This window comes from Cryptomeria japonica, chromosome 7, assembly GCF_030272615.1.
Source record: "Cryptomeria japonica chromosome 7, Sugi_1.0, whole genome shotgun sequence".
Taxonomy (NCBI): domain Eukaryota; kingdom Viridiplantae; phylum Streptophyta; class Pinopsida; order Cupressales; family Cupressaceae; genus Cryptomeria; species Cryptomeria japonica.
In genome coordinates this window covers 830,925,555-830,950,704 of record NC_081411.1, presented here as the reverse complement: position 1 = coordinate 830,950,704, position 25,150 = coordinate 830,925,555, and the positions used below count along the sequence as shown (strand labels likewise).

Here is a 25,150-nt window from a genome sequence, read left to right as displayed (position 1 = left end):
CGATTAGGACTTCTATACATTTTCCAAGACAACTTGGCTCCCAAAGCCAAATTTTGTGCTTTCATACATCTTAATCCAACACCCCCCACCAATTTTGGAACTCCGGTTGTGTTTCAATAGATGAGAGGCATATTACTTTCCTCTTTTGATCCTTCCCAAAGGAATTTATTAAGGAAACTCTCAATATTTGATTCTATCTTATGAGTTTTTTTTTCTTGTATGACATAATGTATACGGGGATTGCGAAGATCACGAGTTGGATCATTGCTATTCTTCTTGCAAGGAAGAGCCATTTTCCCTTCCACATGACCACTTTGTTTATACAACTTTCTACCACATCTTTGCAATGATTTGAATGGCAAGTACCAGAGAAGAGAGAGGCACATCAAGATATTTGGCAGGTAGAGAAGAAATAGAGAAGTCAAGTATGATGGGAATTTTCTTTTAGATTGATTTCTTAGTGTTGAAGAATATTTTTTTGACTTTTCTCTATTCATGGTTTTCCCAAAAAAAAATATATGTCCACTAGGTTTTCCTTGAATATTTGTGCTCTCTAACTTTGGCTTCCCCAAATAGGACTGTATCATCAATGAATTGAGAATGAGTAATAGTCTTGACATTGTCTACCACTTTTATTCCTTTCCATAGGCCCACAATTATTCATTTCTTAATGGATCTTCCCATAGCCTTCACCATGATCACAAAGATGAAGGGAAAAATGGGGTCACATTTCCTCAGTCCATTCATGACCTAAAAGAATCTACAAAGAGATCCATTGACCAAAATTGAATATCTAGGTGTTGATATGCAGTAAAAAATCATTTCCACCCACTAACCGCTAAAGCCGAACTTGCTCAAAATTATTTTTATGAAGTCCCAATCAACTCTATCATAGGATTTATTTACATCCAATTTAACCATCATTCCCATGATCCTCTCTTTTTCATAGTATGAATTATTTTGCTGGCCAAAATGATGCTATCATTGATCTCTCTATCGGGAATAAATCCATTCTTCTCTCTAGATACTATCTTGTCGAACACCCTTTTCAATCGGTTTGCCAATACCTTAGAAATGATTTTGTTTAATAAAAATAAAATGGAGATGTGTCTATACTCATTGAACTCATTACATTCAGATTTCTTTGAGATGAGAGCAATGGCAATATTATTGAGATCATTAACAAACTTTTTATTTATTTTTTTTAAAATCTTCAACTATCTTCTAATTATATTTCCTAGTGAAACACCAACATTTCTAATAGAAATTTTTTGGATTTTCATTATGCCTAGATTCCTTGTCAAGGTTCAATTGAAGAAATATAAATTGAACCTCATTCTCTAAGACTAGGGCCTTTAACATATTATTTCCCACGTTTGAGATGAGCATTGGGAGGTGTCTATCCAACAAATCATTGGCTTTTCTCATGGATCGATCCTTACTATCTCAGAGACCATGAAAGTTGTTAATTTCTTCCTCTTCAATTTTAGGCCAGTTTGCAGCCACAAAACCATCCATTTTTTTAATTTCATCAATTTTGTTATACACTCTCCTAGCTTTTGTATCAAAATGGAAGAATTTTGTATTAGTGTCCCCCACCTTCCACCATACCTCCTTAGCCTTATCCCACTAGTAAATTTCCTCTCATACAAAAATTTATTTATTCTCTTGCTTTAGCCATATTTCATCCTCAAAATATTCTTCATACATGCCAAAGGAAATTACCTTGTTTTTTAATGCCTCTAACTCTTGCTCAATTCAATCCTTTTCTATGAATATGTTTTTAATACCTCCTTATTCCACTTTTTTTAATTTTTCTTTTAGGTATTACGACCTTTTGATAAATCTATAACCATTGGTCCTTGCCACTTGGCATTCCTCCCACCAACATTTAATACTTTCTAGTTGTTGATGGGCCTCTTATACTCACCTAACATGCAAGCCTTGCGAAACGAAGCTTCTCTAAGAAAGAGCAAGGATTATGAAATCCCCACTCCCCAAGGTCCTATTTGTTGGGTCACAACTATGTAAGGGTAACTCAGGGTTCACGTGACTTGTTCACTCAAGGTTGTATGCTGGTTTCAAAAGATACTTCACATGGATCCACTTAGAAATAAAATGCAAAAGATATGGGAACAAGAAAGTAACAATCAAAACCATGCAAAGTTGTTAAATTTGAACTGAACACTTCAAACAACCAGATATTATCATTAACAAATTAGATAGAAGCAGGTGAAATTTCCATCTACATGTAGGGTCTACGATCTTACACACCAAAGGAGCCAATCAACAACTTCATATACCATAATAATGAAATCCACAATATTCAGAGCAATTATCCTATCTAGAATGAGAGAAGATATCAGATCAAAGAAATACCAACTTCATTAAACAAAGATCATGAAGCATGCGATCCATGAAGAAACTTGCATTAATTAATTATGAAAATAAAGGTACCAACAAGCATTGATACTAAGAGATTTCAACAAAGTTTGAAATTTAAAATGTTGAAAATAAAAATAATGTAAATGAAATCCTAACTATGGCCTCCAATCTTCAATTTTTGGATCCTCAAAATGGCCTGATTCATTACATTTATAGTATCTAGACCCCTATATTCTAGGAATGAAGTATTCCCAAGAATTAGCTATGAAAAGGTGGAGGTTATAGTTGACATGCAAGTCATTGCTTTTGAACCTCACCCAACCGACACTAGGTAATGAGTGACCATTGAGTGTAGTAGCAATTCCATCCAATTGGAGTACAACTTTGGCTTGGTGGTGAGATGTATGTTGAGCACGTGTCTGGGTTTAACTATGATTTTCACCTCCATGAGTCATGACTCTATCTTCCTGCTTACCAGAATTGAAGCGCATTAAGGGTGATCTCCCTATTCACTGTCTGCTCTGCTTGTAGCTCAAGTAATTCCCCAAGTAAAATTTGAACTAAAGATTGTGGTGGGTCCGCCAAGTACTCAATGTGAAACTTGGAAACCCTTAGAATTTGTCTCAGTTCCTCCATATTATCAACCAATTTATCCACTATTTGAGTTGCTTGGTAAGACTAGAGGACAAGATACATGTATCTTTCCATAACATCGGTATTGAATTCAATGGCAGGAGAGAATTTTTCTGACTTATATGTATCCCCCTGTCTAAGTACTTCCTCTTGATTGAGTGTACCTATTTGAAGAACTTCCAATCTATTATTACCCAAGACCCTCACAACATATTGTGCATATTCATCAAGGAGACTTAAAAGAGGTGGGTGCCTTTCTAGTGCTCTGGCTCTACATTGGTCTATAGTGTCTAACTTAAATTCCAAACCATTAATAGAGGCTTGTAGAACACCAAAGTATTCTCTCCTAGTAGATCCTCTCTCTTGATCACCTCCTCACACAAGCCTTTGATCTTCTTCAACATTCTAACCTATTTTGCAACATTGGTAGATTGAGCCTACCATTGGGTGGTAAGTAGGATCATACCCCTTTCAATGAGATGGGACTCCTCATATATATCCATAGTGTCTTGGGGGGACATCCTGGCCTTACTCAACTGATCTTAGGTCTAAGTCTTGACAATAGTTACTATTTTCCTCATTTCATACAATAACTTGACTTCTTCTTGCAGGAGTGTTGATGTAGAAGGTAGAGTGTCTTTGGATCTTGAATCTAGTGGTTTAGAAATCTCAATGAGCAATCTTCAATACTGTTGTAGTTGAGTCTTGACCTCTTTCTTATATTTGTGCTCCTTCTCTATCCTTGTCTTTATGGAGGCGGTGGTTGCATCTAGGAAAGCTATCTCCCCCCATTTGGTTTGTTTACCAAGATTTACCTAAGAGATTTGGTACCTTGGGGAAGTTTTTCCTTCTGCTTCTATATCCTTTGTGGGAGTGACAATTTTGGCTATAACGTCTCCAAAGTCACTCCTTGAAACATGGTGAAGAGTCTTAGCTTTTTTGTCAATGCACAGTGACTCGGCAACTAATTCTTGCAAGGTAATACTTGCAAGGACAACCTTTTCCTTCTTTTGAAAGCTTAAATATAACCATTGAGGCAAACTAGAATCTACTTGTTCACCTTGTGTGGTAACATGAGCAATTATTATGTGGGGTTCCAATTGTTTTTCTTGTTCTTCTTGTTGTCTGACATCGACAACTTGGTGTTGCTCATGTTGTTGCTTTGTGTGATGTGGTGGGGGATGAGAGAGTTGTTGGGCAAGGTTTTCTTGAAGCACTTGTTTGGAACCTTGTTGTTGTTTCTTAGCAAATTATTCCAATTTATCACCTAATTCTTGTTCAAAGGCCTCTTTATTTCCTTCATCCAATTTCTTTTGTTGACTTCCCTCCCATTGAGGAGATGCTCCTGGTCTTGAGGGGTAAGTACTATCTATTCATCTTACTCATCCACCTCCATGCCTTCAACATGCACATCAAGCACCTATGTTTGGGTAGTTTATATAAATTGGTATTTAGATTCCTTGGCTGATGTTTGAGTGGGTTGCTCACTCTAGGAAGCAATAGGATCATGTTCTATTACTATTTCTACATGAACTTGGTCGTAGGCAACTTGTCTTTGCATCGTATCTTACCCTTTCCTTCGAGCTATTGTAGAGATAGGTTCATCATCATCTTCCAAATCTGAGTCAATATTATGAATAGTCACTCTCTCATGCAATGGTATAGTGGTTGTCAAAGGAACTTGGGTGGAAGAGGTAGGTTCTTTTTCATCTTGTGCTTAGGATGTACCCTCTCCTAGAACAATGCCAATTATCAGCATAATGGGTGTGATTGATTCTCGTGGCACAACAAGTAACTCAATTGTTATGGCTTGCTTGGCTGATATTTTTAGGAGTTGAGACTCCTTCATCTTATCATCCAACTACTTCATCAATTCTTCCTTACCAATAGCTGGCATAGCATCTTCTTGTTCCATCTAAGTATTCTTCCTAGATTTAGACCTCATTCTTCTCACATACTCTTTGGTGGTCTTAGATTAGGGATTACCTATTGCCTTACCTTTCTTCTTACCCCTAGTAATGCTTGTTTTCATCCTAAGGCTTAACCATTGCCTTGTTCTTTCAATAACTTATTCTATGACATCTTCTATTTTTTATGTTTTCTTTCTTTGACCATATTATCGATAAGAGAGGCCTTTTATTGACCATCATTTCCTTATACATTGGATCCAAGAGTTCCCCATCATCTTTGAGGTCTTTGGGAATATTATCTTTGAGATCAAACTCTATCATTTGGGTTGTTGTTAACCTACAAAATCCTCTATATCTGCCCTCGAAGCTATACTACATACCTGCCTAGAAATCCTCCAAAATTGGTATGTGTCCATCATATGCCACTGGCATCATTGCTTTAAGTTTCTCTAATGGGTCATATCTTGGTCGAGCATATTGAAATTCTTTAAGATAAAGGTCTTGCAATTAATGAATAGTTGTTTTTGTAGTTTGTAGTGATGCCCTCCTAAATGGCAAAATGTTAGTTCTTGATCAAACAACACAAAACACAAGACGTTAGAGTTAGTCAATCAAAAATCAAACACATGAAGGCATTCCAAAGGAGACACTAAAAACATGCTAATGAATCTAACTAAAGAAGTAAGACAATGAGATATCTCCAACTATCTCTTAACATGATATTAGCTCCTTCTCCCTTGTTCCTCTCCTCTCCAAGTTCCAAAATAGTGTAGCTCTCAGCAGCTTTTTGCACTATGGATGCTTATGGAGGATTGAGATTGTAGTATAGCCCCAAACATGAAATGAAAAGCTATTTTTATGCTAAAATGATGTATTTTAACCAAAAAGACAAGATTTAGTTATGCTATGCTAAATGCTCTCTAAAATGGATATAGTCTAAATGCTTACAAGTTTTCAGGATCTGGATTATGAAGGAATGAGCTCTATTTATAGGAAAAATGGAGCAATGGATGGTTGAGATTGAGCAATCTCAACAAGGGTCAGGATTGAATGATTTCAAATCCATGTGAGGGCTTTCAACCCAATCCCAGGATGACAAGTGTCAATGTGAGATAGGTTGAGAGGAGAGGGAATAAGCATTAAATGCCTGATATGACCTTGGGATTTTGAGTCAAGGTTGGTTGAATGAATAAACTCTTTATTCAAAGAATAAAGCTTTTATCCAATGGATAAAATCTTGTGCAAATGTGAAATGGATGAATATGGTCAAACAATAAATGTTTGGGGAGACAAGATTGAAATAACCATAAATGGTTATGTAAGAGACATAAATGGTCATGTAAGAGCCATTAGTGGTCTTGGAAGACTTTGGGAGATTAAGTGGTTGAAAGTTGGAAGCCTTTAATGGTTTTCAAAGACTTTGGGGTATTTGAGAAGTGACTCCATTTTGCTTAGGAATGTGACAATAATTAGGGGATGGATTAGGCTAATTAGGAAGGGGTTAGAAGAATCTAGAAGGGGATTAGATTTTGCAAGTGGATTTGGTGGGTGAGGGAAAATAGGATTTTATTTAAAATAAAAATTCATTTATTTCAAAATGTGTGCAAGTTGCATTTGTAAGAAAATGCAAGTGGGATGGGGATAATGATTTAAATAAATGTTTTATTTAATTTATTTAAAAGAGGAAAAGGGGATTTAATTAAATAAATTGATTTTATTTATTTAATTGATGGGAATTGGATTTAATGAATTAATTAAAATAAATTGAATAATTTATTTAATTAATAGAAGAATGTTTGGGGATGAATTAATTAAATATTAATTTAATTAATTGATGGCTAGTGGATTTTTAATCAAATAAATACGAAATATTCATTTAATTAAAATGGACAGATTTATGTGACTACATTTGCCCCTCTTTGAGATGGTGCAGTTTATCGCATCGTTTCAAAGAAAGAAAAAATTGGTGTGAAGAAATGCCCCATAAAATGTAAATTTAATGGGTGGTATGCCCCCTCGAGAGATGGGCCGAAAAATTTCGAAAAATCAGGCGATCTCTCGAAAAAGAATGAAAATTGGCAGGGTGGTGGAATAGAAGAAATTAGGTATACTGGGGAAAAATAGAAGAAATTGGGGGAAACATGGAGAAATGGGGGGCTCGGGAAGTTCACGGGGACCACGGCGATGAACAGGGCGAAGTTACGGTGATGGCGGGGGGTATAAATGGAGTGAAAGGGGGTAAAGTAGGATCATTTGTGACCGCGACCAGTTGAAAACTATAGCTCTGACAGTGACATTTGGAAGAGCAAGGAGGAGCGACGATGCCGTTTCCGATCACCGAGCACCGATTTGAGCGAGTCCGCCGGTACCAGCGCCCAGCCGACTATGGACCAGCGGTACGCAAATTCAAAAACTTCATTTTTATGCATTTTTGGTATGTTTTTAGCTAAGTCCAAGTCAAGTCGGAGCAAGAGCACTGGAACTATGTTTTTAGCGCTTTTGCTCCATAAATGAGCGCTATTGTGCCGCAATAGCACTTTTGTAGGCTAGTTGTAGCGCTTTTGCAAGCAAGTTTGAGCGCTTTTGATAAATTAGCGCTACGGTAGGGTCAATTGAGCGCTATTGATGTTTAATAGCGCTATTGCATAAAGGTTTTAGCGCTTTTGATTAAATAGCGCTATGGTGTAGTTGATTGAGCGCTATTGACCTAAATAGCGCTATTGTGTAGCTTTTTTAGCGCTTTTGTTTTGATAGCGCTATTGTAGGGCTTTTTGAGCGCTATTGTGCAGAATGAGCGCTTTTATAGATTTAAATAGCGCTTGTGCTTTAGGATACAAGATGCCCCAGTTTTGGATAAAATAAGACTCCGGATGCCTAACGGTTGATGGATGACGAGGTGAAGTGGGAGTTGTTTTGAACCAGAGCAGCCTGATAAGACTTAGGTCATTTGTTAGGAGAAATGCCTGTTGAAGTCTAGGCGGCCATGATTGCTTACCTGTTGAGACCCGAAGATACTTGATCAAAGTATCTGATGATAGTCTAGGTTTAAACTTAAGAAAGTTTGATAACAAAACAACTGATGGTGTTTGGATGAACGTCTATGTGCAGGAGGATCTACGCGTGTTGCAGTTACGCGAGTGCCACCCCGCGACACAGGGGTTGCGAGATCGTTTGACTCAGATCGAGATAGATTGTATTGCGGCTACTGGGCTCTATGAGGTGATGCATATGCCCGTGATTCGGATGAATCACGGCCTGATTACAGCTTTAGCAGAGCGATGGCACAGTGAGACATGTACGTTCCATCTGGCTCAGGGCGAGATGACGGTGACTTTGGAGGACGTGTGGCGTATTCTTCGGATTCCGATTCGAGGGCAGCTGGTGACGTATGATCAATCCTGGGGGACAGTGTCTTGCCAGAGGATTTTTGATGAGGACGTATTCATTGATGATGGGTCGATTGCCTGGGAGGATATAGTGGCACTATATGAGCCCCTTCCGGCAGTATTGTCAGGGATCGTGGGAGGGCTTCTGTGTCCAGACAGGCGGTCACATGGATTGGCGGTCGGATGGGGACAGGTTATTGAGATGATGGTGACAGAGGGGACCCGATATGCCTGGGGGCCGTGCGTGCTAGCGCACATGTACCAGGAGCTGCACGAGGTAGTGTACCGGGGGAGAGGTTCGCTTGCAGTAGGCATGACGCTGCTGCATGTGTGGGCATGGGAGCATCTACCAGTGACTCGACCAGTGAGTCTGAGATTCCGAGCCGTAGACCAGCCCTATATGTTCATGTATAGTGGTATGATGAGCCAGCCCCACTTGGGGAAGCTAGAGTGGTGGAGGCGAGCATTAGATGACCTAGATGCAGTGATCTAGCGGCCATACTTGGAGTGTGAGCCATGGGAGGATGATGCGGAGGCACTACCTTATGTCTTCATGACCCGATTCCTCATTGGGAGGACCTCTTATCACGTAGAGAGACAGGTGCCAGGACGGGTTATGAGGCAATTTGGACGGCAGCAGGGTCTGCTAAGCGGATCGGGAGAGTATGCTCGAGTGATTCGAGAGCGGTATGCATGGGGTCCAGTGCTACCGTATGATCAGGCATTGGCAGAGTTCCGGACATTGCAGGCGAGGCCATGGGATCTACGACCGAGGGTCGTTGATGCAGGGGTTACAGCAGAGTATACCCAGTATCGGGCGGCGCACTCGATCCGACGGATATCAGATCCAGCGGAGCCGATCCCAGCATTCGAGGATGAGAGGGGACGGGGACGGAGAGGGGGTGGTGGTAGAGGAGGTGGTGGAGGAGGAGGAGGAGGTGGTGGTGGAGGAGGAGGTGGAGGAGGTGGAGGAGCGATGGGGATGCCGAGACAGCGGAGAGGGAGAGGTGGACTACCTCTGCAGATATCACAGGGACCGTTGATGCAGGGAGGAGTGCAGCTGAGTGGGAGGGGGATGGAGAGAGAGATCCCGATGGATACAGGTGCAGGAGAGGGTGGTGCAGGGGAGTGTGGTGCAGGGGGTGATACAGGTGCAGCAGCCATGGATATAGGGGAGTGTGGTGCAGGGGATCTGCGGGAGCATATGATAGGTTATTTGCAGACCCGGGTAGAGAGATTAGAGGCGGAGGTAGCAGCTAGAGATGTGCAGCTATTTGCACGTGAGTCAGAGCTGACAGTGGTGCTGCGGGAGAGAGATACTGCGGTGGAGAGATTGGCAGAGCTGCAGGAGAGAGTGCGGACTGGTGCACAGGGGCCTTCAGGAGAGGTTATGAGGGAGATACGGCAAGCACAGGCGGAGATAGAGTACTGGCGGGGGTTATATGAGCAGGTGGTACCGATTAGCCAGCGAGCTCTCAGTTACTCACAGATGCGGCAGGCCAGATCCGAGCGATCACAGAGGATGCAGAGCAGTGGGGGAGTGATGGGTCCTTTGCGGCAGGATAGATCAGGAGATGCAGGAGGGAGTGGGGGTTCGATGAGGCCTCCACGGAGAGATGGATCAGGTGGTGCCGGGTACCAGCGGTGGAGCAGGTAGGGGTGGGGCAGGTACAGCATCTGGCCAGAGCGGCATCTGAGAGAGCATTTTTGCATACATGTATTGTATCATTGTCTATGTTTTGGACTGTATCTTGGATGGCTCTTGGTAGCCGATTTTGTAGACTTCATTGTACTCTGATATATGAGATGATATATATGAGGAGATCCTATTTTGTGACGATATGCATGTGATGATGTATGGATGTTTATGCATGTTTGTGATTTTATTGCTTTGATGTATATGTGGACATGTATGCATTTGATGAGAGGTTTCTTTTATGCATGTTTTTATGATGAGTTATGATGTGAGATACTGACATATGAATGCAGGATGATATGATTTTATGATGAGTTATGATGTGAGATACTGACATATGAATGCAGGATGATATGATTTTATGATGAGTTATGTAATGCTTCATGTATGGAATGCTATGATGATATATGCTTATGCTTTGATGTATGAACAGGATTTTATGATGTTTCCTATTGCAATGTAATGATGAGATGATTTAATGCAATGATGTCAATGCAATGGTTAGATGAATGATTTTTATGTATGGATATGCATCTAGATGTGTTTAGATGAATGTAATATGGATAAACAAAATGTTAAGTGAATGTATGTGGATAAACAAATGTAAAGTGCAAGTGTTTATATGATGATATTAAAATGAATGTAGATGAATAAACAAATGTAAGGTACAAGTGTTTATATGATGATATTAAAATGAATGTAGATGAATAAACAAATGTAAGGTACAAGTGTTTATATGATGATATTAAAATGAATGTAGATGAATAAACAAATGTAAAGTACAAATGTTTATATGATAATGCCTAAATGAATGTTTCTAAATGCGTTTTAAATATGTTGGTAAGTGCAAATGATAATGGGATGATATGATAACTAATGGGGGTAATTATTTATGATTGGTGCAATGATGAAAATGATTTTGTTTAATGAAAACTAATGGCAACAATGAACTATATGCAATGTTTTAAGTTTAAAAATGACATGAATGGTCGCAATGCAAGATGCACCTAAATGCAAGGATGATATGATTATGCAAGGTTGTTTTAAGGCTTTGCATAATGCATTGATGATGTATCAGAGTACTCGGTCGTGATTGTATCCAAGACCAGCTTTTATTAATCATTTTTACATGTAAAAGCCTACATATGAATGAATGGATGGGTGATATGCAACGGAATGCAAGATATAAACAGATGAGGTGAAATGATGATCCATAGTGCTCTATTTTCATCATTGAGCTTTAAAATGTTGGAAGAGAATACAAGCATCTTGACACAATACTTCAAGATGACCTGAGTATTTCTTTCATGGATTTTAATATAGCAAGTTAATACAAACGACTTGATATAAGGGTCAAGTCGACCAGAGTATTGCTTGCGGAACAGACAAGGATTATCTCCTTTCGTGCATGACTTGGATCGTCCTCCTTGATCTTAGGCTGATCAGATCCTGAGACAAGTGCATACCGTACTAAGAAAATAAAAACTTTATCCAATTTGGAGGAAGAGGAATCAAAGGATGAGCATTGTACCTGCAACCAAACAGTATATACATAAAGAATAAAGAATATGGATCCTTGGTAATGGTTCATGCCCATATGGTCGAGGTATACGTTGTAGTCAGCAAGCCGGAGTGATCTATGACTGCATTTTTGCCTATGATCACATAGCTTAGTGAACTTCCCACGTAGACACCATTAGTACATGCCCCAGAACTTCATCGGAAATAATGCGCAAACGCTACAAAACAATGCTGAAAGAGTCCGATACAGATAAACAAACAATTGTACTCACGAATCAACCAAGCATTTGATAGCTTAACATAATTTTCTTGTCAAAGAAAATGTCACTTTGTCTTTGTTTTGGTAAGGAAGGATGCATCCTTGTTTTAAAGACAGATTTGGATTGTTGATGTCGATTGTTTTGGTTTGATTGGTAAATGGTCATTGTGTGAGTAGTTTGTCAATGTTTGTTTTGCATCTGATCGGATGAATATGTACAAGGTGTTGCCATGTTTTTGTGTTTTGATTTTTGATGGTTTTTCGATGTTTTTGGATTTTGTGTGATATTTTTTGAATGTTTTTGGTATGTTGAGAGTCATTTTTGAATGTTTTTTGGATTTTGAGAGTCATTTTTGAATGTTTTTTGGATTTTCTGATGATTGCCTGAATGAAGAGCATAATGATATATAAGACAATGTAGAATCCACTTCCATCACGAGGGTAAGGGTATTGCCCCCAGTTTTGTAGACCTGACTATGAAAAGGTGGGATGCGAGACGCATGGAATACTTTCTTAATTGTAGATCAAATAACGAGCCATGGTTGGGATGGATGGATGTGTGTGTGCATGAATGTGATCGCAACGAGCCTGAAAGATACTGGAGCCATAGTTTTTACGAGTGGCGCCTGTTTGCCAGGTTGTCACCATCGTACTTACCCAAGGTGCCACCGGAGTGTTTGTTCACCATTTGGATGCATGATTTTTCTTTACTTTTTTGAATGTTTTTGTATTTTCTTCAGGACATTTTCTGAATGTTTTTGATATTTTCTTGATATGTAGGGGAGCCTGATGCTCTGTATACCTTAGGTATAAAACCGTTTGAGGTGCATGCTATTGATTGGATCTGCGAGCGGTTCTCCTTCTGGTGTAGCCAACTGATATGCCCCGGACCCGAACACAGCAGTGACAACATATGGGCCCAGCCAGTTTGATTCAAACTTGCCTTGATGTTCTCTGTTTGGTTGGTTGCGAGGATTCTCTCGTAGAACAAGATCGCCTACCTCAAATGTACGAGGTCTAACTCGGTGATTGTAGCTTCTGCTCATGCGCTGCTGATAGGCTTTGAGGTGATTGTATGCAGCTTGTCGTTTCTCATCAAGTAACTCTAAGTCCTGAAGACGGGATACTCTGTAGGTTTCATCATCGATGAGATTATGCAAGGAAACTCGTAATGATGGTATCTCGACCTCAATAGGTAAGATAGCTTCTGCACCATAGACCAATGAATAAGGAGTTGCACCTGTAGGGGTTCGAATGCTAGTTCGATATGCCCATAGTGCTAGATTTAGTTGAACATGCCAATCACGGCCGGCATCATTGACTGTCTTCTTTAGGATCCTTAATATGTTTTTATTGGATGCTTCGGCCTGACCATTGCCTTGTGGGTAATAGGGAGTGGAAAAGCGGTGTTGGATATGAAATTTCTCACAAAGCTCACGGACATCCTGATTTTTGAAAGGAAGACCGTTATCTGTGACAATGGACATGGGTACACCATACCGGCAGATGATGTAGTTGAGGATGAATGAGGCAATCTGCTTGCCGGTGACTTGGGTAAGTGGAACAGCTTCGATCCACTTGGTGAAATATTCGGTGGCGGTAATAATGAATTTATGGCCATTGGATGAAGATGGATGAATCTTACCCACAAGGTCAAGGCCCCATTGACAAAAAGGCCATGGTGTTGTGATTGGTTGCAGTTCCTGTGCTGGTGCATGTATCAGGTCACCGTGAACTTGACATTTCTTGCATTTTCTGACAAAGTAGTAGGAATCCTTTTCCATAGATGGCCAATAGTATCCAGCTCGCATGATCTTCTTGGCTAGTGATGGACCACTTGAGTGAGTCCCGCAAATTCCTTCATGTACCTCTTCCAGAACCTTTGTTATCTCATCTTGTTCCAGACACCGAAGGAGAGTAACATCAAGACTACGTCGGTATAGGGTTTCGGCAATAATGGTATATCGAGCAGTTTGGCGAATGAAGGTTTTTCGTTGGTTATTTGATTGGTTGGGAGGAAGGGTGTGATCACGGAGATAGGTGTAGAACTCACCGTACCATGGGGATTCAGAACCGACAAGGCGACATATTATTTCAGATTCGGGGATATCATAAGCGGAAATCCAAAGCTGTTCTACCAAGAACTCGTAGCGTGTTGAATTTTGTGGAAGATCTAGGAGAGATGCGATAGTAGCCATAGCGTCAGCAGCTCGATTCTGATCTCTTGGTATCTGCTCAAAAGTAATAGTAGTGAATGATGTCTTTAGACTGTCCACCATTTGTTTGTATGGCATGAGTTTATCATCCTTGGTCTGATACTCATCTGTTGCTTGTCGAATGACCAGTTGTGAGTCGCCATATACTTGAAGTTCTTTTAATTTCCATTGTATGGCTAGCCTGAGTCCTGTGATCAAAGCCTCATACTCTGCTATGTTGTTTGTGCATGGAAATGTGAGCCTGTAAGACTTCGGGATGCTATCACCTTGAGGTGTGATAAACAGAATGCCTGCCCCCGAGCCATGCCTAGTGTATGAACCATCAAAATATAGTTTCCATGACTGTGCTTTTGTAATCATGAATATCTCTTCATCTGGAAAATTGGAAATGAGGGGATGATCACCTATGAGAGGTGCATCGGCCAACTGATCTGCAATGACCTGCCCTTTGATAGCTTTACGGTCCACATACTCGATATCAAATTCACTTAGAATCATTACCCATTTGGCCAAGCGACCTGTCAATGCTGCTTTGCTGAGTAAATACTTGAGTGGATCAATCTTTGAGATGAGTTGTACCTTGTGTGTCAACAGATAGTGCCTCAGTTTAGTGGCTGCCAGGATTACTGCTAGGCAAGCTTGCTCAATAGGTGTGTAATTGAGTTCATAGCCAACCAGTGTGCGAGAGATGTAGTAAACAGCACACTCTTTACCTTCTGCATTATGTTGTGCTAGTAGTACACCCAATGCTGTACTTGTTGCTGAGATATAGAGCAATAATGGTCTACTTGGATCTGGTGGCATCAACAATGGTGGATTCATGAGATAGTCTTTAAGTTCCTGAAATGCTTGCTGGCATCTGTCATCCCACTGAAAGCGGATGTTCTTGTGTAGCAGGTGTGTGAATGGGTGACACTTATCGGCTAATTGTGCAATGAATCTGTGGATGGATTGAAGCCGTCCTTGTAGTGTCCTTAGCTGACTGATATTCTTTGGAGGTGGCATGTCCATGATTGCTTTAACCTTTGCTGGATCGACCTCAATGCCTTTGCTTGAGACAATGTATCCTAGAAGTTTCCCGGAGGTTACTCCAAAGACACATTTCTTTGGGTTGAGTCGAACATGATATTGTTCCAGTCTATCAAAGATTTGATCTAAGATATGGAGATGTCCTCCTCTTGTGAGTGATTTTGCTAGTAAATCATCCACATAATCTTCCATCATAGTATGCATCATGTCATGGAAGATGGTGGTCATTGCTCGTTGATAGGTCGCTCCTGCATTCTTTAGACCAAAAGGCATTACATTCCAGCAATATGTGCCCCATGGACATGTGAAGGCTGTCTTATGTTGATCCTCTGGTGCGATCTTTATTTGATTGTATCCTGAAAAACCATCCATGAGTGAAAGCATGGCATGTCCTGCTGTTAGATCCACTATGATATCGATATTTGGTAGAGGGAAGTCATCCTTAGGACATGCCTTATTCAGATCTCTGAAGTCTGTACAAATGCGGATGCCCCCTTTTGGTTTGCCGACTGGCACAATATTGGAGATCCATTCTGCATAATCAATTGGTCTAATGAAACCAACATCCAGGAGTTTCTTGAGTTCTGTTTTGACTAGCACGGCAATCTGAGGATGCATCTTACGAAGCTTCTGCTTGACAGGTTTGGCTCCTTTTGCTACTGTGAGATGATGCATGACTAAATTAGGATCAAGCCCAGGCATGTCTGCATATGACCATGCAAAGTTGATCTGACGCTTCTGGAAGAACTCGATAAACTTAGGTTGTTCCTCTGGAGTGAGAAGAGATGCCAGATGTATGATATGAGGGTTTTCAGGAGTCCCCACATTGTATTCTTGGGTCTCCTCAATGAGGATCGTTGATCGTTCCTGTTGTGTACTACCAGGGAGAATGTCAAACCCTTCATCCTCAGGCGCCTCAGAGAGGTTTTCACCGTTGGATACGCTCTTTCTTTTTACTTTTGTTGGATCAAACAGTGCCACAGTGTGGTTTTCACTGGAAGATCCATGTTTTAATGTTATATTTTTGCAGCTGAAGGGTTTGGCATCCGCCCCGAAGTATGCTGCGCTATTAAGTTGAATGGCGAATCCAGCTTTGTGATCCCCGCTTGGTAGATTATCCCTTAATTCCAAAAAGTCAATGATAGCCTCATCGTTCTGGAAGAGGTCAAGACATGGGGGATTTGGTTGGTTCCATTCAATGAGTTCAGGGTGGATAATGGGCATTACTTCATCGATTAGGTTAAGTGCAGGAGATGTATCCGTGAGGGTTAAGACGTTATGGTGAAGGTCGTTGATGGTACTTTCCCTGTCAGAATCAGGCGTAGGATGAGACGTAGGGTCTGTGGAAGATGTTTCCAGCTCAGGTACCCAAGTGGTTTTTATTTGTGCCTCTCTGTAAACAGGGATGTCTTTGCGTGGCGGAGGTGGTGATGTGTCTTCCTCATCTGAAGTGTTAAGTTGCACTGAATCAAATTCCCATTCATGTGAGTCGGTCTCTGAATCACTTTCCAGCATCCGATTGCTATACCATACTGGGATGTCTTTGGAGTTGAACAGGACAGGTGTGATTGGTTTATGTATCTTTGTAGTGATCGGTGCTGCAGGAACCGTGATGAGGTTTAAAGGATTTGTTACTGGAAGTATCGGTAGTGTTGATTTAGTGTCTTCTGTTGGAATGGCTAGCGCCATAGATGTTGCTGCGGGTTCTGATACAGTTGTTGCTACAGATGGTGTTGCTGATGGGATTACTGGTTCGTTTGGTGGGATGTTTGGCACTGGTGATGGTTGCGGTGGAGTTGTGAGCCTTGATGGAGCAGTGGGGATAGTGCTTGATGGTGCTTTGATTATAAAAGGTGTCCTCTTTGTAGTAGGTGGGCAAAATGGTTTGCTGGGTTTTCCTTTGAATCTGAGTTTAGGAAGGACTTCTTTTTCAAAGCCTAGGCCTGTATGACCTTTGGGTTTGAACTCTGGCAGCAGTGGTTCTTGTCGTCCTTGTTTGCAGGATCCCAAAGCACTTTGACCATCATACCCCATTCTTTGCATAATGAGGAGGCCTTTGCCATACTGTTCTGTAGGAAGCGTAACTCGCGGTTTATCAGTGGTAACGGGGTCTTTATAGATCCAGTCTGCTAGGTCCTCATCTTGTGTTTCTTCCTCTTGACTCTTTCCAAGGACGAAAGGCGTTAAAGCATATGCGGGCGTGACTATGGATTGTTGGAGCAACTGCTGGGGTTTACCATGCGTTCTAGGAGAAGTGGGCATTTGTCCCACACAAAAGAGCTGACTCAAGTTGTATTCTCCAGGACCTTCCTCTGCGACTTTCATTTTAAGCTTTTCTTGCTTGGGTATAGGGGTGTTTGAACTGGCAAGATAGGCGGGATTTACATATGATGTGGAGGAAATGGCTTCCCTATTATTAGGAACAGTAATCTCTGGTTGATGGCTGATATTATGGCAAAATGCAAAGGGATTTGCATCGCCCAGGATTGTGATCTCTGCACCATTATGTGGGAACTTGATACATTGATGGTAGGTAGATGGAACAGCTTGCATGGCATGTATCCAAGGTCTCCCTAATAATAGATTATATGGCAGAGGAAGGTCCAGAACCTGACAAGTGATGTGCTTTACCACAGGGCCCACTCGGATTGGTAGTACCACAGCTCCTTTGGATGAACGCTCTGCATCATCATAGGCCTTGATGGTGATCTTCTTGCGAGGATCCACGGATTCTATTGCATATCCCAATGCTGTGACCAATTGTAGTGTGTAAATGTTTAGGCCTGCTCCATTATCTATCAAGACTCGCTTGATCCTGTGTTGGTTGACAAAGCCTTCAATGTGGAGTGAGGCGTTATGAGGTTGCTGGAAGGAAGAGTTGTCACTTTCAGAAAAAGTGAGACAAGGTGAGGACTTTAGATTTCCAACCATGGCTTGAAATTGGTCTGTATTCAGGTTTGCAGGGACTGACGCCTCTTGGAGTGCTTGATCCAAGATATTTTTATGAGAGGGTGACAGACGTAATAGTTCCAAGATGGATATAAGTGCAGGGGTTTTGTCTAATTGTTCCACAAGATTGTATTGCCTTGGGATGGAGGTGGTGCCTTGTGGAGCTGCCTTTATGGTGACCTTGCCACGACGTGTAACAACATTGCAATTTGAGGTGGGATTTTTGAAGGTAATAGTTGCAATTTGTTCACTGGCATCATACAGGTGATTGACAGTGTAGTTATACGCAGCTTGCGTATAATCAGTGGTATCAGGACCTCGTCTGGACGTGGAAGGACCCCTTTGATCTTGTGATGGAAGTGGATTTTTGAACATCTGATGATCATTATTGGTTGTTTTTGGGTCATGTCCTTCAATTTCAATTTCTCCTCGGTCAATAAGATCCTGAATGAGATCTTTCAATCGATGACAATTACTTGTCTTATGTCCTCTTCCTTGATAGAACGCACAATGTTCAGTATCTCTCCACCATGCCGGTTTGACTTGAGGCTCATAATTTGATAACTTAGGTACCGTGATCAAATTCTGAGAAATGAGTTGTCGCATCACTGTTTCAATGGGTTCCCCTAAGGGAGTGTATGTGCATTTTTGTTTTTGTGGATGAGGTCTTGGTTCATCCTGAGATGTGATGCGACCTTGATTAGGAAGAACATTTGTGTTATTTTGAGGTGGAGGATTTTGTCCTGCAAACCAAACCACAGGTTGTGCATTTTGGACAGTCCGAGCATCCACAACCCCATCATTGACGATATTCTTATTCTTGTTCCAGAAGTTCGGTTTATCGCTATTGAAGCACGGGCGAGGACCATCTTTGGGTTCATTAAAGATTTTGATGAGTCCTTTTTTGATGAGTGCCCGCTCACATTTTATACCCTTGGTGATCATATCGTTAAAAGAATCGGTGTCTTTGACATCCAGGTGAAATTCCATTTCTTCGTTTAAGTTGGAAATGAAAATTTCCACTAGTTCTCGTTCAGGTAACTGAAGAGAACGTTTGCTAGACATTTGACGCCATCGTTGCAGGAATACTGAGAATAATTCACCTGGTTTTTGTTTGGTGTTGCATAGATCAGCCATGGTGATGTCGCGTTCAATATTATAAGAGTAATGAGATAGGAACTTCTGGATGAGTTCCTCAAATGTTCTTATGCCACCTGGTAGTCGGGAAAACCATGATGTGGTTGTTCCTCCCAAGCTTTGGGGAAAAAGGCGCATTAAGTATGTGTCCTCATAAGCTACTTCAAGACAAGCAGAATGAAATTCTTGGACATGATCGCGGGGATCTCCCTTTCCTCTATATTTTTTGAATTTTGGTGTTTCGAACCCGCGTGGAAAGGGTGGCATATAAAGATTCCTGTCAAACGGATAGGGACAAATGTCGTTAAGTGAGAATTGATTGGTTTTAACACCACTATGAAGTTGTTGGGCAAGATTCTCAACTTGTTGCCGCAACATCTCTATTTCATTAGGAGGAGGAGGTGGTGGGTTACCTCGAGGGATGTTATATCTGATGGGATCTCTATGCCTTTCCTCCTCATGGCGACTTTGTCTTTCTGATGCTTGTCTTAATTGGGCAAGATCAAAGTCAGAGGGGAGTTTGGCTCCTTCTTGAGCAAGTCGTAAAAAGTGAGCATCCGCATTGCTCCTTAGTATTTCATCGAATAATCTGTTAAAATGAGGGTTATGCTGAACCCTTTCGATTGTTGAAGGAGTGGGAGTACTTGGGTTTTCATCATTCCCATTTCCTCCAAGTGCTTCTTGAAATTCATTGAGGTTGTCCTCTTCTTCCTCAATTTCCATTTCTCGTTGCCTTGATCGTGATCGGGTTTGAGCCATTTTGTTTACAAGTTTGGTTTTGAAGTTGATTGAAGATGATGATGAGTGGTGATGAAATGCAAGATTGATTGGTTGGTGATTTGTATTGTATGGGGATCTCTAGCACTTTAAGGTATATGTAACCAAAATTCCTTCGTCGAACTGCTTGTTTGTTTTGATGATTTTGGATGTGATAAGGTGTAGAGAAATCTGAGATGTGTTACAGATTTTGACTACCTAGTAATGAGAGGATTCACTCATGAACTAGTTTTAACCTGCGTAGATGTGTCTCTTAGGATGAGCTTATCCTAGATGTAGAAACAATCTAAAAGTGATGTGATGTGTTTTGATTTCAAGCAATATCTAAAAAGGGATCTTGGGACAAGAACCTCTGAATGTTTTGAGAGTTTTGGGATGAATTGATGATGGAGTGATGATGTATGAGTGAGATGATGGATGTTTTGTTTTCAACTTCAATAAAAACTTTGTGTTACAAATGGAACAAACTCTATCTCTTCCCTTTCAGGCGTTGGTGGCACTTCTCGAGCTGTGTTGTAGGTGATACAGATGTTTGGGAAGAAGTTGGGATTAATCTTTCCTCCTTGATTTTTGTGATAACTCAGAGCTCTATATTGCATAAAAGCTCTGCGGTTTAATGATTTAGAATCAAATTCGTTTGTTTTACCTTGAAGGTATAGACGCATGCGATGTAGAAAGACTCTATGTGAGACAAAGATTTGTCTATTGAGATAGAAGAATTTCCTCCTTTTGATTAAAGCTTTTGAGCTTAATGGTCTTCTTTTCAAGGTAATATTCTGATGACACTTCTTCTTTCGCAAGATGTGAAGAATGGTCATAAAAGTTGTGACTCTGTGTTGTTTGTACTTTGTTTTTGGTATTTTTGGTTGTTGATAGATGTTGGATGAGTACTTTGTTTTTGAAAGTGATTTTCTGATTTTTCTTTTCACAAGAAAACAAAGCAAGCACACAAACACAAGAATGTTGCCTAAAAAGGCACAAATGAGTATGGCTCTAGATCAACCCAATCCTTGGACTTGTTTTTGACCCTTCCTTTTGATTTATTTTAAGGTATAATTCCAAAGCCTGAAGTCGGCTCAATTTGCTCTAGGTCTGTAAAACGAACACACTTCAAACACTCTTTATCCCTATGGTCAAATGGCCAGTTGTGATAAATTTAGCCCACATCTTGATATTTCTTCGACTTTGGTACTACATACCTTATGAATCCCGCCGTGGCAGGTAAGGATGTGATATACTAAGTCTTGCACGAGCATAACAAATAGATGATCCCTATGATGGGGGAGTCACCACTTTTATCAAGCCACAAGTGACTTTTCAAAAAGCTATGTTTCTACTCAAGGAAATATGTATGGTGAGTATCTTGGGAGCAAAACCTTCTATGCTCTTGCACTAAATTATACCTCAAATATTCTCAATCAATAGAACAGGTGGGCTACTACTTAAAAGTGTTTAGTCATGTTCGATGGCTTTGGACATAAGTTCATTCTGCAGTGACTCACTTAAGAGCCTTGTAACTGGTGGTGGGGCCCATTTGTCCTTTCGGCCAGTTACACTGTAGGAACAGCTATACCCAAGGCTACAGCTTTCGCTCTCACCTGATTTCTATAGCGGCTCGAAGGATTTACCGCTCGAGGTCGTTCCCAAGAGTATCGATCCCTTGGCAGGCCTCTCTTAAAAAGATAAAATTTTGAGCGTTACTAACACTTTTCTCTTGCACCTAGGACCACGAGAGCCAAGGGAGAGGATAGTGTGTGTTAGAAGTAGGACCACTCGACTGACTTTTTGTGCACAAGCATGCCAAACACGTAAAACACTTGTTCCTTTTAATCCAGCATTTGCAAATGTGATCTAACTATTTGGAGATGTTGCTCCAACAGCCATGGTGTTCTTTTTAACTTCAAAGCAATATGTTTTGTAATCTAGAAGTTGAAAGTCCTGGTCAACTTAATGAAAAACACGATTGCATGAAGAAAAATTTGTTTTTGCCAAAATGAAGACAAGTGGATTGTTCTTTTTACTGCACCAAAAATTTAAAGTGTGGATTGTGATTTTTAAGTCCCAATTGATGCAAGAAATAAAGTTTGTTTGGTTTTAAGCACCAAATAAAGTGTGTTTCCTAACTTGCAAGAAAACAAATGTTTGAATTTTGTTGTTCTTTTTACCTTGCAAATAAAGAAAGATGAATTTTGTTTTAAGCACCAAAAACAAATTTGAGGTTCATTTTATGCACTCCAAAATGAGATGTGAGGTTTATTTTAACTTATGCAATAAGGGAAAAATGAATTCTTTTTAGCCAACTTTTTAAAGAAAGTAAAAAGAAAGATTTTTTTAGAGCATCTACTAACTCCTTTCCCTGCACACAAAAAGATTAGAACCTGCACCTGGTCAATAGTCAAAGCGTTAGTGTGGGCTTACACAAGCCTAAATGCTGATTTTGGGTTACAAAGCGAATTGGACAACACTCTGTCGCAATAGCGCTATTCTGCTTTTTTTACAAAAGCGCTAATTAATACAATAGCGCTAGTCTGCGGTCGCAGAAGCGCTATTTTACACAGTAGCGCTGAAATAATAGAAAAATCCGGAAAGTCAAAAGCGCTAAAATAGTTGCAATAGCGCTAGAACTGTGACAAAGGCGCCAGAATGGAATCAGTAGCGCTAAAACTTTTTCATTAGCGCTATTATATGGACAATAGCGCTAAAAGAAAATGTTGCAATAGCGCTAGAACATGTTCAATAGCGCCGAAGCGCGACCTGTGTGGCAGTTTCAACAAGCAAAAATGTTAATTTTCAAAAACAACAATCAGAAGGTTGCGTGTTCGATTCACGTCGGGTTCACCAAATGATGCCCTCCTAAATGGCAAAATGTTAGTTCTTGATCAAACAACACAAAACACAAGACGTTAGAGTTAGTCAATCAAAAATCAAACACATGAAGGCATTCCAAAGGAGACACTAAAAAAATGCTAATGAATCTAACTAAAGAAGTAAGACAATGAGATATCTCCAACTATCTCTTAACATGATATTAGCTCCTTCTCCCTTGTTCCTCTCCTCTCCAAGTTCCAAAATAGTGTAGCTCTCAGCAGCTTTTTGCACTATGGATGCTTATGGAGGATTGAGATTGTAGTATAGCCCCAAACATGAAATGAAAAGCTATTTTTATGCTAAAATGATGTATTTTAACCAAAAAGACAAGATTTAGTTATGCTATGCTAAATGCTCTCTAAAATGGCTATAGTCTAAATGCTTACAAGTTTTCAGGATCTGGATTATGAAGGAATGGGCTCTATTTATAGGAAAAATGGAGCAATGGATTGTTGAGATTGAGCAATCTCAACAAGGGTCAGGATTGAATGATTTCAAATCCATGTGAGGGCTTTCAACCCAATCCCAGGATGACAAGTGTCAATGTGAGATAGGTTGAGAGGAGAGGGAATAAGCATTAAATGCCTGATATGACCTTGGGATTTTGAGTCAAGGTTGGTTGAATGAATAAACTCTTTATTCAAAGAATAAAGCTTTTATCCAATGGATAAAATCTTGTGCAAATGTGAAATGGATGAATATGGTCAAACAATAAATGTTTGGGGAGACAAGATTGAAATAACCATAAATGGTTATGTAAGAGACATAAATGGTCATGTAAGAGCCATTAGTGGTCTTGGAAGACTTTGGGAGATTAAGTGGTTGAAAGTTGGAAGCCTTTAATGGTTTTCAAAGACTTTGGGGTATTTGAGAAGTGACTCCATTTTGCTTAGGAATGTGACAATAATTAGGGGATGGATTAGGCTAATTAGGAAGGGGTTAGAAGAATCTAGAAGGGGATTAGATTTTGCAAGTGGATTTGGTGGGTGAGGGAAAATAGGATTTTATTTAAAATAAAAATTCATTTATTTCAAAATGTGTGCAAGTTGCATTTGTAGGAAAATGCAAGTGGGATGGGGATAATGATTTAAATAAATGTTTTATTTAATTTATTTAAAAGAGGAAAAGGGGATTTAATTAAATAAATTGATTTTATTTATTTAATTGATGGGAATTGGATTTAGTGAATTAATTAAAATAAATTGAATAATTTATTTAATTAATAGAAGAATGTTTGGGGATGAATTAATTAAATATTAATTTAATTAATTGATGGCTAGTGGATTTTTAATCAAATAAATACGAAATATTCATTTAATTAAAATGGACAGATTTATGTGACTACATGTAGATTATGGCATTTGTAGTGCTCTAGAACAATTGGGAATGTGACCCCCGTTTTATCCTTTGGGGTCATGAGAGATTGGAGTCCTACAACTTGCCTTGTATATTCAAGAATGATGATGTAGTTGCCTCAATATCGAGGAAGAAGGAGGGGATTTCCTGTAAATTCGCTTAGATGGATGTAAGTGGACCGTTGGTTCTGAATGAACCAAGTTCCCCATTCTTGTATCAACTTCATATTGGAGTGAAACGATACTCTACATCACATGTTATCTTGTATATGAATGCATATATAAAGGCATAATTAATCCTTTTGAAGTGATACTTAGCTTGTTCGATGGGAAATTGAGTATAATATTCCCATGTTTTTCATTCTCCAGGTGCTTCTCCCAATCTGTCGGTGGTGTTCAAACCCGGGTAGATGTTGCTTCTTGCCACCACCCAAATCACATAGGAAGACATGAAAAACTTCTTAGTTTTAATTACATTGCACATTTGTTGATGGATGTTATCTGATATAATGTTTGTCCAATCAAAATATCTTTTCCCCTTAAGGATGGTATCAATGAAATGGAACATCCATAGGTGATAATGTTTGATGTCCTCCTTCCCAAAGGCTCGGCTCAACATTGTGATTAAATCCATTGGTGCATCTTTAATGTCGGCCCTTAGAATATTATATGTAGCCTTCTCACCTGATTTTCTCGGGTCATTGATCCATACCTCATTTATGTGGTTCTTGTTAGCTACCAAATTCTTTTTGGAGATCTATGTAGCTTCTTCCTCAGTTGTTTGGAACACTTCATCGTACTCAAGAATACCGAATGTCATGGCAAGCATTTCGGGTGAAAGATCCACTACTACATTCCCTTTGGTGTCTAGGCACTTTCTAGTGTCTAGGTTGTAGTGTTATGCTATTGCTAGTATCAATCCAGGTGATTGGACTGCTGGACTGCTTGAGGAAAAATTGCAGCCTCGACGAGCCCAGACCTTTGTATTCCTCTGTATGGAGCATTCAAATTTTGTCCTAAGACTTCCTT

The 25,150-nt window shown here is 40.1% G+C and overlaps 1 protein-coding gene across 1 annotated transcript in view; it reads right to left on the bottom strand.

Moving 5' to 3' along the window:
* LOC131857025 (uncharacterized) overlaps window positions 1–25,150 on the bottom strand; it is a 94,677-nt gene that overhangs the window by 806 nt on the left and 68,721 nt on the right. The window lies entirely within an intron of this gene.